General features: G+C 47.5%; 1 pseudogene; it reads left to right on the top strand.

Moving 5' to 3' along the window:
- The first annotated feature begins 5,505 nt into the window (after positions 1 to 5,505).
- On the top strand, positions 5,506 to 8,383 carry LOC141938245 (U6 snRNA-associated Sm-like protein LSm5; annotated as a pseudogene).
- Positions 8,384 to 10,489: the final 2,106 nt, after the last annotated feature.

The raw sequence follows: 10,489 nt of genomic DNA, 5'->3' as shown, positions 1-10,489 counted from the left end.
GGGTTTGGGGGGATATGGGGGGTTTTGGGGTGATTTGGGGGGATATGGGATGTTGGGGGGATATTGTGGTGTGATTTGGGGAGATATGGGTAGTTTTTGGGGTGATTTGGGGGATATGGGTGGGTTTGGGGTCATATGGGAAGGTTTTGGGGTTGATTTGGGATATATGGGGAGTTTGGGGGGATATGGGGGATATGGGAGGGATTGGCGGGATATGGCGGGTGATTTGGGGGGATATGGGTGGTTTTGGAGGGGATTTGGTGGCATATGGGGAGGTTTGGGGGGATATTGAGTGGTGATTTGGGGGTGATATGGGGGTGTTTGGGGGTATATGGGGGATAGAAGTGGTATTTTGGAAGGATATGGGACGGTTTGGGGTGATATGGGAAGGTTTTGAGGTGATTTGGGTGTATTTGAGGAGATATGGGGCATTTAGGGGGGATCTGGTGAGATATGGGGGGGTTTGGGGGCATATGGGTAGGTTTGGGGGGTGATTTAGGGGATATGGGTGGGTTGTGGGTTGATTTGGGGATATAGAGGAGGTTTAGCGGGTATACTAAGTTTGGGGGTGTTATGGGGGTGGTTGAGGGGATATGGGGGTGATTTGGGGTTTATGCGGGTTTGGGGGGATATGGGGGATATGGGGGTGTATGGGGAATTTTAGGGGTGATTTGGGGATATATGGAGGGGTTGTGGTGATATGGGGGTATATGGTGGGGTTGGGGGTATATGGGGGTGATTTGGGGGCATATGGGGGGTTTGGGGGTGATTTGGTGGTATATGGGGGGTTTGGATGGGATATGTGGGGGAGTCCTGGGGGATATGGGGGTGTTTGGGGGATATGGGGGATATAAGGGTTATTTTGGAAGGATATGTGTGGTTTTGGCGTGCTATGGGAAACTTTTGAGGTGATCTGGGTGGATTTGGTGAGATATGGGGGTTTGGGGGGTTATGGGGAGGTTTTGGGGTTGATTTAGGGGATATGGGGTGTTTTGGGGTGATTTGGGGAGATATGGGGGGTTTGGGGGTGATTTGGTGGGATATGGGGTGGTTTCGGGGGATATGGGGGATATAAGAGGTGTTTTGAAATGTTATGGGGGTGTTTATCCCCCACAAGATCCCTCCCAGTACCCCAGCAGCCCCCACTGGACCCTTCTTGCACCCCATTACTGTCCCCCAGGACCCCAATATCTCCCCCAGAAACCACCCCCAGGAGACGATCATTAGACGCTCCCCCCCCCCTTCCCACCCCCAGACACTAATAACCCCCTGAACTCCCCCATGACCCCAATAACACCCCCCAAGCACCAAGACCCTCCACCAATACCTCCCTCAAAACACCCCCAGGACCCCAGTACCTCCCCCAGAACCCCCTCCAGGATGTCCCCAATCCCCCCACCTCAGACACCAATATCTCCCTCAAGACCCCCCCCGAGGACCCCAATAACCCTCCCAAACCCCTCCAGGACACCCCCCACCCCCCGACTCCATTACACTCCCTCTAGGACCCAAATAACCCCCTCAGGACACCAATAACTCCCACAACTCCCACAGAACCCCAATAACACCCCCCCAAGAATCCCCCCAGCTCCCAAATCCCCCACTCACGGCACAGGCAGGAGTGTGGGCAGGTTCTGGGGGGGGGGACAACGTGCTGGAGCCCCCCCGGGGGTCCCCTGGCCCCCACAGGGCCTACTTCCTGCTGACAGTCTGTGAGGGCCTATGGTCTGCAGTGAGGCGGCCTAGGCAGGAGGTCCTCCAGCTCTCTGTGGTCTGCACTGAGGGATGTTCCAGGAAGAGAGTTTGGTTCACCCAGCAAGTGGGAATTCCTCCTTTTAAAACACTCGCTTTGTTCTGGATGGCTGAATGAATTTTTCTCCTGCAAAGGTGGCACCAGCACCAGCAGCACCAGCACCAGCAGCACCAGCACCAGCACCAGCACCAGCACCAGCACCAGTGGTGGTGGCTCCGGCCTAGCAGTGGGTGAGTGCAGGGGCTGGGGCCGATTTCCCTGGAGGGGGTGGTGGGATCGCCAGGGAAGGGGAAAGCTTTGGTCTAAAAACCCAAACTTTTTCATGGTTCTGATTTTTTTTAAAAAAAGTTTTGTTGTCACAGTTCGGGCTGTTCAGATGTTCTGATGTGTGACTGTGCTTGTTCTTTTACCTTGAACTTGGTGGGTCTTTGCTGTCTGTAAGGGTCTGTTGTGTCTGCGGGGTTTATCTATCAGGTTACCCCAGGGAAAGTGAATTTTAGCTCTTTATTTTTACTTCAAGTGTGAAAGAAGTGACACATTTAATATTTTCTGCTCTCTGTGGTGATTTGGGTTGTGTGGGTTCAATCTGATGAAACACCTCAGAGTGGTGCTTCAGAGGGTGCCAGTCACCAGAGCCAAGAGGTGCTGATCAGAAACCTGCATTAAGCCCGAGGGCGAGAGCTGGCCCAGGTGGGCTCTTGCCTTCTGGCTGTGGGACAGTTTTTCCCAGGTCGGGGGTGCTGGGAGCGATGTGGGGGGGTGAGCATGGGGGTGTGCTGGAGCCCAGCCCCTTTGCAGAGCCCCGCTGCTCCTCTGGCTTTCTGGACAAAGTTCAGTTTCTGTGCTGAGCTTCTAATTTGCACCTTTTCCAAAAGACAAATCCTGTTTGTTTCAAGTTGGAACGACCCTGCTCTGCTTTCAGAAAAGAATCTCTTGACATCTGCAGGCAGAGCAGAAGTCTCACACAATGAAGGTACAAGAAGTAATTGAAAAGTAATTAAAGGACAAGTTTCTGTGTGCTGGGATCCTGGAAGTGCTTCTGGTTGTGAAATCCGGCAGCAACACTTGCTCTCAGGCTGCAAACAGCCGGCAGAGCTCCTGCCGTGGGTGGCACTGCTTCAGCCTCCCCTGTCAGCCGCTCCTTCATCTCCAGCTCTCTGCTCTGCACCAGCTCTGCATAAAATAGTCGCTTTTCACTGCATGTAGCTGTGGATTGCTGTAAACGTGATGTAACTGGTTGCCATCGTTCTTCTTTGCAAGCTTGTCCCGCCTGATGTGCTGTCGGTCTGCAGATCGTCACCTCGTTCCTAGGTGAGTGTTGGGGCTCCTCCTGGGGTCTCCTGTGCATCTTCTTAAATGTTGACAAAATGCCCATGTGAAAATAGAATTAATCATCAGAATAACTGATAAGGAAGAATTAATCAAGATTTAAACAAAACCAGGCTCCTGTCCAGAACACCTGTGTAGTTCATCTTGCCTGTTTTTCCTTCCCGTCGCTTTCAAGCTCCTGTTCAGTTCTGCTGTGCCCTGCATCTCTGCTTGTTCTCATCCCGATTTCATGTAGCCAGGCAGACCAGTTTCCTCCTCCTCCTTTTCCCTGGTTTTCTCCCTGTGAAATCTGTTTTCTGTAATTGCCTGGTCTTCGTGGAAACACATTTAAAAACTGCTCTCGCAGGTTCCCCCCTTTCAGGAGGTGCCTGTGGCTGCAGGGATGCCGTGCGAAGCAGGTGGGACAGGACTGGTGTCTGCTCCGGGTCGGGGTTTGCACCCCTCGGGTGCTGCGGAGAGGCAGGGTGCTGTGGGCTCGCGGCGGTAGCTCGGGCTCGGAGCAGAACCTGGTCTTTGGGGAAAACGTGAGTTTTCCTGGAGTGACTCCCTGTCCCTAAGGCTGGCTGGCAGCCTGCAGCCGGCGTGTGCCCTGTGCCGGGGAGCTGGCGGGGGGCTGTCAGGGGAGCGGAAAGGTCTGACAACACCTTTCTGGGGCGCTGGCTGGGACAGGCTGGGGAGGTCTTGAGCTTTGTGTGTGGTGGTCAGGGGAGGCCATGCAGCAGATGGAGCCGGCTCGTCTCTGATCGACCTTTTGAGGCAAGTCCTGTTGGGGATTTAGGTTTTAGGACAGTTAACTGAAATCTTGCTTTCTAAGTTCTTGCTGATTGATATGAAAAATGCAACACCTCAGAATGGCAGTAGTCAGAGGTGGGCTGCATCTGGATCCAGGTGATGCTCCTCTGTCCTTAGAACTTAAGGAAGGAAGCTTGCAGGTGTCAGTAGTGCTGCTGCTGAGGGGATTGGGTTTTCCAGAGCTGGGGAGCAGATTCTTACCCTGTCTATACTGCGTCTGCACTGTGAAAGCTTGTGCACAGTAATGCCTTGCTGTCTGACCCTTCTGTTTCAGAGCTCTGCCGTCAGTTATTTAATACCCTGCTCTGGTTACTGTTGTCATGGTCCTGTTTTCCTTCATCCTTCACTGACCATGGTGAGCAGCAGGCATTTGAAGGTGGTGATGAAAATGTGATGGATCAGGAGAGGCAGCAGGACCACTGGCAGTGAAAGAGTTGTCAGGTGTTCAGTCTCACAGGAGAAGCAGCTGAGAGGTTTCAGAATGGTGATTTGTTTGAAGATGGGTCACACGGGGTCACCAGGACATCATGAAGTTTAATTTTGTGTTATAAAGGGATTTTCCACTCTAAACCTCAGGCAAGTAGCAGTTATTTCTTGGTATATTAAAAGCAGTTAGAATTTCCTCTACTACTTCTGTCATTACCAGGTGTTGAACTGGCAGCTGACAACCCCAGAGGTCTCGCTTCTGTCTCACCATCTTCCACATCACACCAGCTGTTCTTGGTGGTTCAGCTGTGTGCATTGCTGAGGCGCCTGCACACATTCCTCTCTATCCCATTGTTTCCTACGGGAAAAATGGAATTGGGAACAGTCGCACTTTGGGGATTCCATCCTGGGCAGGCGATGGGATGTGCCTGAAACTGTAGTTTGACTGTATGGGGGATTATTGCAGAACCAGAGCGTAGGGTTGGGGAGTCAAAACGTTTCAGCAGCAATGAAGAGAGAAGTATGGGAAGGTTTCAGCTGCAAGCCTGCACACACTGGGTGTGCATGTACTCGAATGCACGGCTGCATTGCCCCAGGCTGCAGAGGTTATTGTGTAGAAAAGCCCTTGGTTAGGGGAATAATTGTCTGTTGTTGAGGATTTCTGGAAAGTAAATGGCAGATGCATTATGCTTCTGTCTGACTTGTTTATTCCATCACTACAGCCAGGATCTCTCTGACTCTGTTGTAGTGTGTCCCTTTCTAGCCTTGGCCTGTTGTCTGAAGTTGGTCTGCTCAATTTTTGTGATCCTTAAGGATAAAGTAGTTCATGGCGAAAACTGAGTGTTCATCTGAGTTCATGCTGATAACACAGTTCATGATTATTCTGGGTCAGGGATTGTCTCTTTTACGCTACTACGGTGCTTGTGGCTGAGTCTGATACTTGGTCAGGGCAACCACAGCTCTGGAAATTGGTGACACCCTCTGCTGCTGACCCATCCGTGAGCCCCAGTGGGACATCCTGTACCATAAACCTGACACCAGGTGTGTGTCTCCCCCCGCCCCCCCGCCTTGTTTCTGTGTTTTTTACCAGTGTCAGTGGCAATTACTGCTCTGCCATCGCAGCGTTCGGGCTTTTGTTTGGGAAAATGTGCGTTCTGTAAAAGAGTCTCTTGTACCTTCGGTTTATTTACAGAACTCGTGGGGAAATGCACAGGTTCACGCATTCCTATTGTGATGAAGAGGGATAAGTTGTTGGAATGCTTCTAGGATTTGATGGCTTTGTCAGTCTCCTTTGATGGGAATGTTTAAGGCTGTCGGCTTTATGCTTTGGCTTAATTCCCACATTGCTTTTGAGAGGTTTGAGTGCACTGACTAGAACCTTTTTGTAGGGATCAGTTGTATTATTCTGATATTTTGATTTTACAGATAAAGTTACTGTTCAGTATGAGATGAAAACAAACATTTTGCCTTTAAAACTCTGGGCCTTATTTTCCTTGAAACTGGATTTTCAGATGTGGTGTTAGAAGGCATTGCAGAATTCTAATTGTTATTTCTGCATCTTGTTGCTGTTTAATGTTTGGTGGCCTGAAGAACAGTACTGTGTAAGATCTATAAGCAAAGTGGTTTTGTATTTTAGGAATACCTGCCAGCTGAATAGTTTATACCTTGGACTTAAACTCTAGAGGGTGATCTATGCAGGACAGCCATGTCATAGCGTAGCTGGTGCATGATTTCTACTTGTAGTCAGCTTCCTAATTTGTAGGCTTAATTTTGCACGGGTTGTGTGTTGAACTTTGCAGCAGTTTGTTTGCATTACCATTTGCTTGAGGCCTGGGCAAAGATTTAAAGAGTTTGCAGACTTAAGGATAAGTATTTATTACTTTGTCATGCTGTGTTATTATTTGAAACCTCTTTTGAGTATTGGTGGTATTCAAGAAATTGCCAAGATTTAGAGGGTGACTCTATACCTTTATGTACTGAGCAGAAAAGTACAATGGATCTTTCTAGTTGCCGGGCAGCTTTCTTTGCTTTCTTTGGTCAATCTATCAAGATTATGCTGCGGTGTGGCTAATTTAGTTGGTAGTTGCAACAACTGTTGTCTTAATGGAGAGACTTAGGTCAGTTCTGTAATGAAAACTGGGCTCGCTGTCCCTGCTTCTGTGTTCGTACTCACTTTCTCTAACGCTGCCTCAGTGAGATTCCACTTGAGGGCCGAAGAATCACAAAGCTGGACCAGATTTTGCTAAATGGAAATAACGTAACAGTGGTAAGTCATTGTTGTTAAAAGGCTGCAGGCATATATTTTCTGTACCTGTAAGCTGATCAGTAACTGAGTTCAGCTAGTTCAAGCTGCGCTTTCCAGACACTTCCATTACATGAGGTACTTTCAAGTAGCTTCCAGGGCATATGTGTGTATGAATGATGCTGGAAGAGTGATGTGGCTGCCTTACTTGGTACGTGTTACAGTTTAAAGAAAAATAAAACGAGAAGTGCGTGGCCTTAATTTTATTTTGGTGAGTGTTTTTCTGGTTTTCAGGTGTGCAAGGGAATCACTGCCTTTGTTACCCACTCTGTAGGCCAGCTCATACAGTGGCTTTTAACTCGTGAGTGCTTGCGTGCATAAGTATAGAGGTGGAATGCATCTACATTTCATCCATTACTGTACATATAAATGTGTTTGCAGCAGTTTGGATGCTTAGAAGCTCGTCGAGTCATTTGGCGGTTGTGGTACCGAGCAATGCCCGGAGAGCTGTACCTTTACATGCTCAGGAGAGAAATCTGGAGGTCTGTTGGATTATACCAAATCAGAAGCACCGTGACTTTTAGTATATTGTGTGCTGATGTCTGTAGATCAGTACTGAAACAGTCATGAAATACTGTGATTAAGCATCCCTAAGCTGCCTTCTGCAACTTCCTGAATACCACAAAAGCAGACCCACGGTAGTTCTTTGCTTGTCTGCATGGATGGCTGCAAAGTCTGGCCTTCCTGCAGAAGGGTATTCCTAATTTTGTGGGAAGAGAAGAGGAGGACTGACTTGAGTCAAAGTTGGCTCTGTGTGAATGGGGAGTAATTTCCATTTTGCTGTCTTAGCTACCTTGCGCCTCCTCGCTGTGTGTCTGAGCACGTGCCATCTTGACTTAACCAAAGCAGAAAAAGGGCTTAGAAATGACTGTGCTGCATCCTGAAAGGATAGTGCATGTTCTGACTTCTTGTGTGGGGTGAAATTGCTACCGTCCAGTGAAGCTGCTGGTGTGTTCTCTTGAAGCAGGAGCTGGTGATTCTTAGCGTGCAAATTTCCAGCAAGACGTAGAGATGTTTCTGTATTCGAACTTGTGTCTCTTTTGGGGACACATCTTCCCACATCAGGAGGACTGTGCTTTAGACTTTTCCTTACTTTGGTGCCAAAAGCAGCAAAGCTCTTTGTCTTTAGAAGTGCTCAGCTAATTATTAAGAATATATCAGTAAAAGGAATGGTTATTCTCTTTTCCCTTATTGATGTTTTTGCTTTTGTATTCCCTTTTCTGTTGTTCAGTTCTTTACTTTCTTCACAGGAAAATGCTATGCTGACTTATTCCCTGCTGCCTGTAGAAGGGCTCAGGCTCGCTCGTAGTTTTTGGGCTCTGCTTAGCAATAGAAGTTGGAAAGAGGAGACCAACTTCCCAGTGTAGCGACAGTCTGGGGAAGAATTGGCAATTGGAGAAATTCTTCATGGAAGGGAGCATGTTCTTTGTCTTTCTAAAAATGAGCTGTAGTGTTTCTAGACAGACTCATCTCCTTGAAGTGAATAACAAAGACAAAAACCAGGATGTGTGTTATCTAGGCACCCCTTCATGTTTTGTTAAACATTCTTTGCGTTTTGGAGATTTTGGCTTTGGCCTGCACTTCTCTGGCAGTAACTGACTTCCTCTGTTGGGAGAGGAAGTTACTATTGAATCTAAAAATCACTTTTGTGATCTACCACAAAGTCTCCATCTGCTAAAAACTGTTGTAAAGCAAGACCTGTCAGGTGTGGGTTTGTGAGACTCAAATCTATGGCACTAACACCAGCTGGTTCCTGGAGAGGAGAGGGACCTGAAGTATAAATTGATGCAGCTGTCATCTATGAAGACATGTCGTATCTATATATCTATAACCTAAAGAGAGCTCTTGGGGTGTGGGTTGTTTGTTTATTTGTTTTGTTGACACACTCTTGCAGTTGGCAGTTGAAAAAGACAAGGATTTCCTCTTCAGGAAAGGTGCATTGCTAATGATAACGCTGACTTTGTTAAGTTGAAGTCGTTGAAATCACTTTCTTGTGAAGACACACTGATCTGTTCTGAACAGAAGGCCTTCTTTTTGTTAGTTCCTGTGTTCCGTTATGTCAGTGCACAAGCTAGATTTCTAACTGGTTGATGGGAAAGTAATAGTTCTGTTTCAGTTGCTGTCAGTCTTCAGTTTTTCTCCATCTGTTGCATTTGTTTATGGCCCAAGTCTATGTAAAATACAGGTCGTGAGGCAAGAGATTGCTGTTCTTCAGAACAGGGGCAGGTGCTAAGCTGGATCATTTGTTTAAACACTGCTTCAGGCTGTGTCGCCAGAAACCAGGGGGTAGAGTGCTGGAGAATTCGTAAAGCTCTTCAAAGTGGATGCAGCTGTTGGATGCTCAGCCCCCTTTGGTTCAGCTCCCTTTTGCTTGGTAGATAGACTTTCCTAGTTCATGTTCAAGGGATAAAACCAAACCAAAGCAAAGCAAACCCTAAAGAAAGGCTGGTGTTAAAACTTCTCATTGGTGTCCGCGGTGACTCTGCTTTCACCACCAAGTGCTGCTGTGTACACTCAATGAAACTGGGAGCTGCCCGTGCCTGCTTGCGTAGATCTGAGTCCTCGTTTTAGGGTCAATGTTCTTTTGACTGCATCTGTTCTCGCGTGATATAAAAACGTGACAGATATTGGGAGCGACTCTTTAGGAGAATTACTGTAAAGGAAGGAATTGCTGGTTTTATTTTGTCATGATGGACAAAAAAATAACTGATTCTAAGCCATGTCCGCTGCAGCTTATGCTTCCACAATACACTGCTCAGCTGATTTCTGTGTGTAAATGGCTTTGGAGGGCAATCCCAAAGGAGGTGCCTGCTGTTGCTCTAGGGAGAAGCAGGCTGCAGCATGGACTCAGAGGGCCAGGACGTGCTTTGCCTTCATGTCACCAGAAGAAGAACGAGGAGTTGAAGAAGGGGGCTCGGGAGCAAGAAACTGCAAGGAAGTTGCTGTACGAGATCCTTTTGCCTTGCTCTGTCTGACAGAAAAGCTGCCTTCTGCTCGCTGGGCCTTAGCCCGAAACACTGTGAGCACTCCTTGCTCGAGCCTGTGAGAGGGGAGAGGGTCCTTCCTCTGCCAGGGAGTGTGCTACTGTGGGCTGGCTTGTTCTGAATAGATGATCGGCAGTTGTCGTGTTGAGATTGCATGGTGACAATCTATACTGTTGACCCCCTGAATGGTTTTTCATTTCTGTCCCCGTTTCCTTCTCCAGCTCTTTTTAATACATCGTTTAAAACCAAAAAGTTTTAAACCTACATTTGACTGGAACATCATCTGTCGGTTTTGGCTGCAAACATTTTATTTCCTAAAAATAAGTCGCCTTTTCATCAGAACACTTAAAAGATTTCTGGACAGTGTAGTACTACTGTATTGGGGTTTTTTGAATAAGTTTCTCTACATGTTTCAGTGTGTGCACTTAATTTCTACTTCACTTAGTATTTTGAAAACAGTCTTAATCTGAACAGGAGTTTCATGCTTGGGAGAGAAGAAGAGCAGATCTTGACTCAAGAGCAGCTTTTCAAAGGGAAAGGTGAACTATTTTGTTTCATTTTGGATTTTTATTCTGATGGCACAAACATCTTGTTTTCTCAGGATTTTGTTACCTCGGGAAAAGAACTTGGTATTGCTTCGCTTCCTCCTTCTCTGGTTGGCTTGTTTGTTGTTGGTTTGTTGTTTGTGGGGTTTTTTTTCCCCGTTCCCTCCAGAGGAAGTGCTCAGACTGTTACCTTTTAGGAAGACGTTTTAATTCGTGGCTCAGAGGTCTGCAGACATCACTCTAAAAGCAGTTTCTGTGCATAATACGAAAGGAAAGATTTTTAACCTTCAGCAGAGAATACAAAGTATTCCAGACGGGTCTGGTTTGCTTTGCCTTCGGTATTCCTGTCGCCTGTTGC

The sequence above is a fragment of the Strix uralensis genome, chromosome Z (genome assembly GCF_047716275.1).
Source record: "Strix uralensis isolate ZFMK-TIS-50842 chromosome Z, bStrUra1, whole genome shotgun sequence".
NCBI lineage: Eukaryota > Metazoa > Chordata > Aves > Strigiformes > Strigidae > Strix > Strix uralensis.
This window is presented reverse-complemented; position numbering and strand designations above follow the sequence as displayed.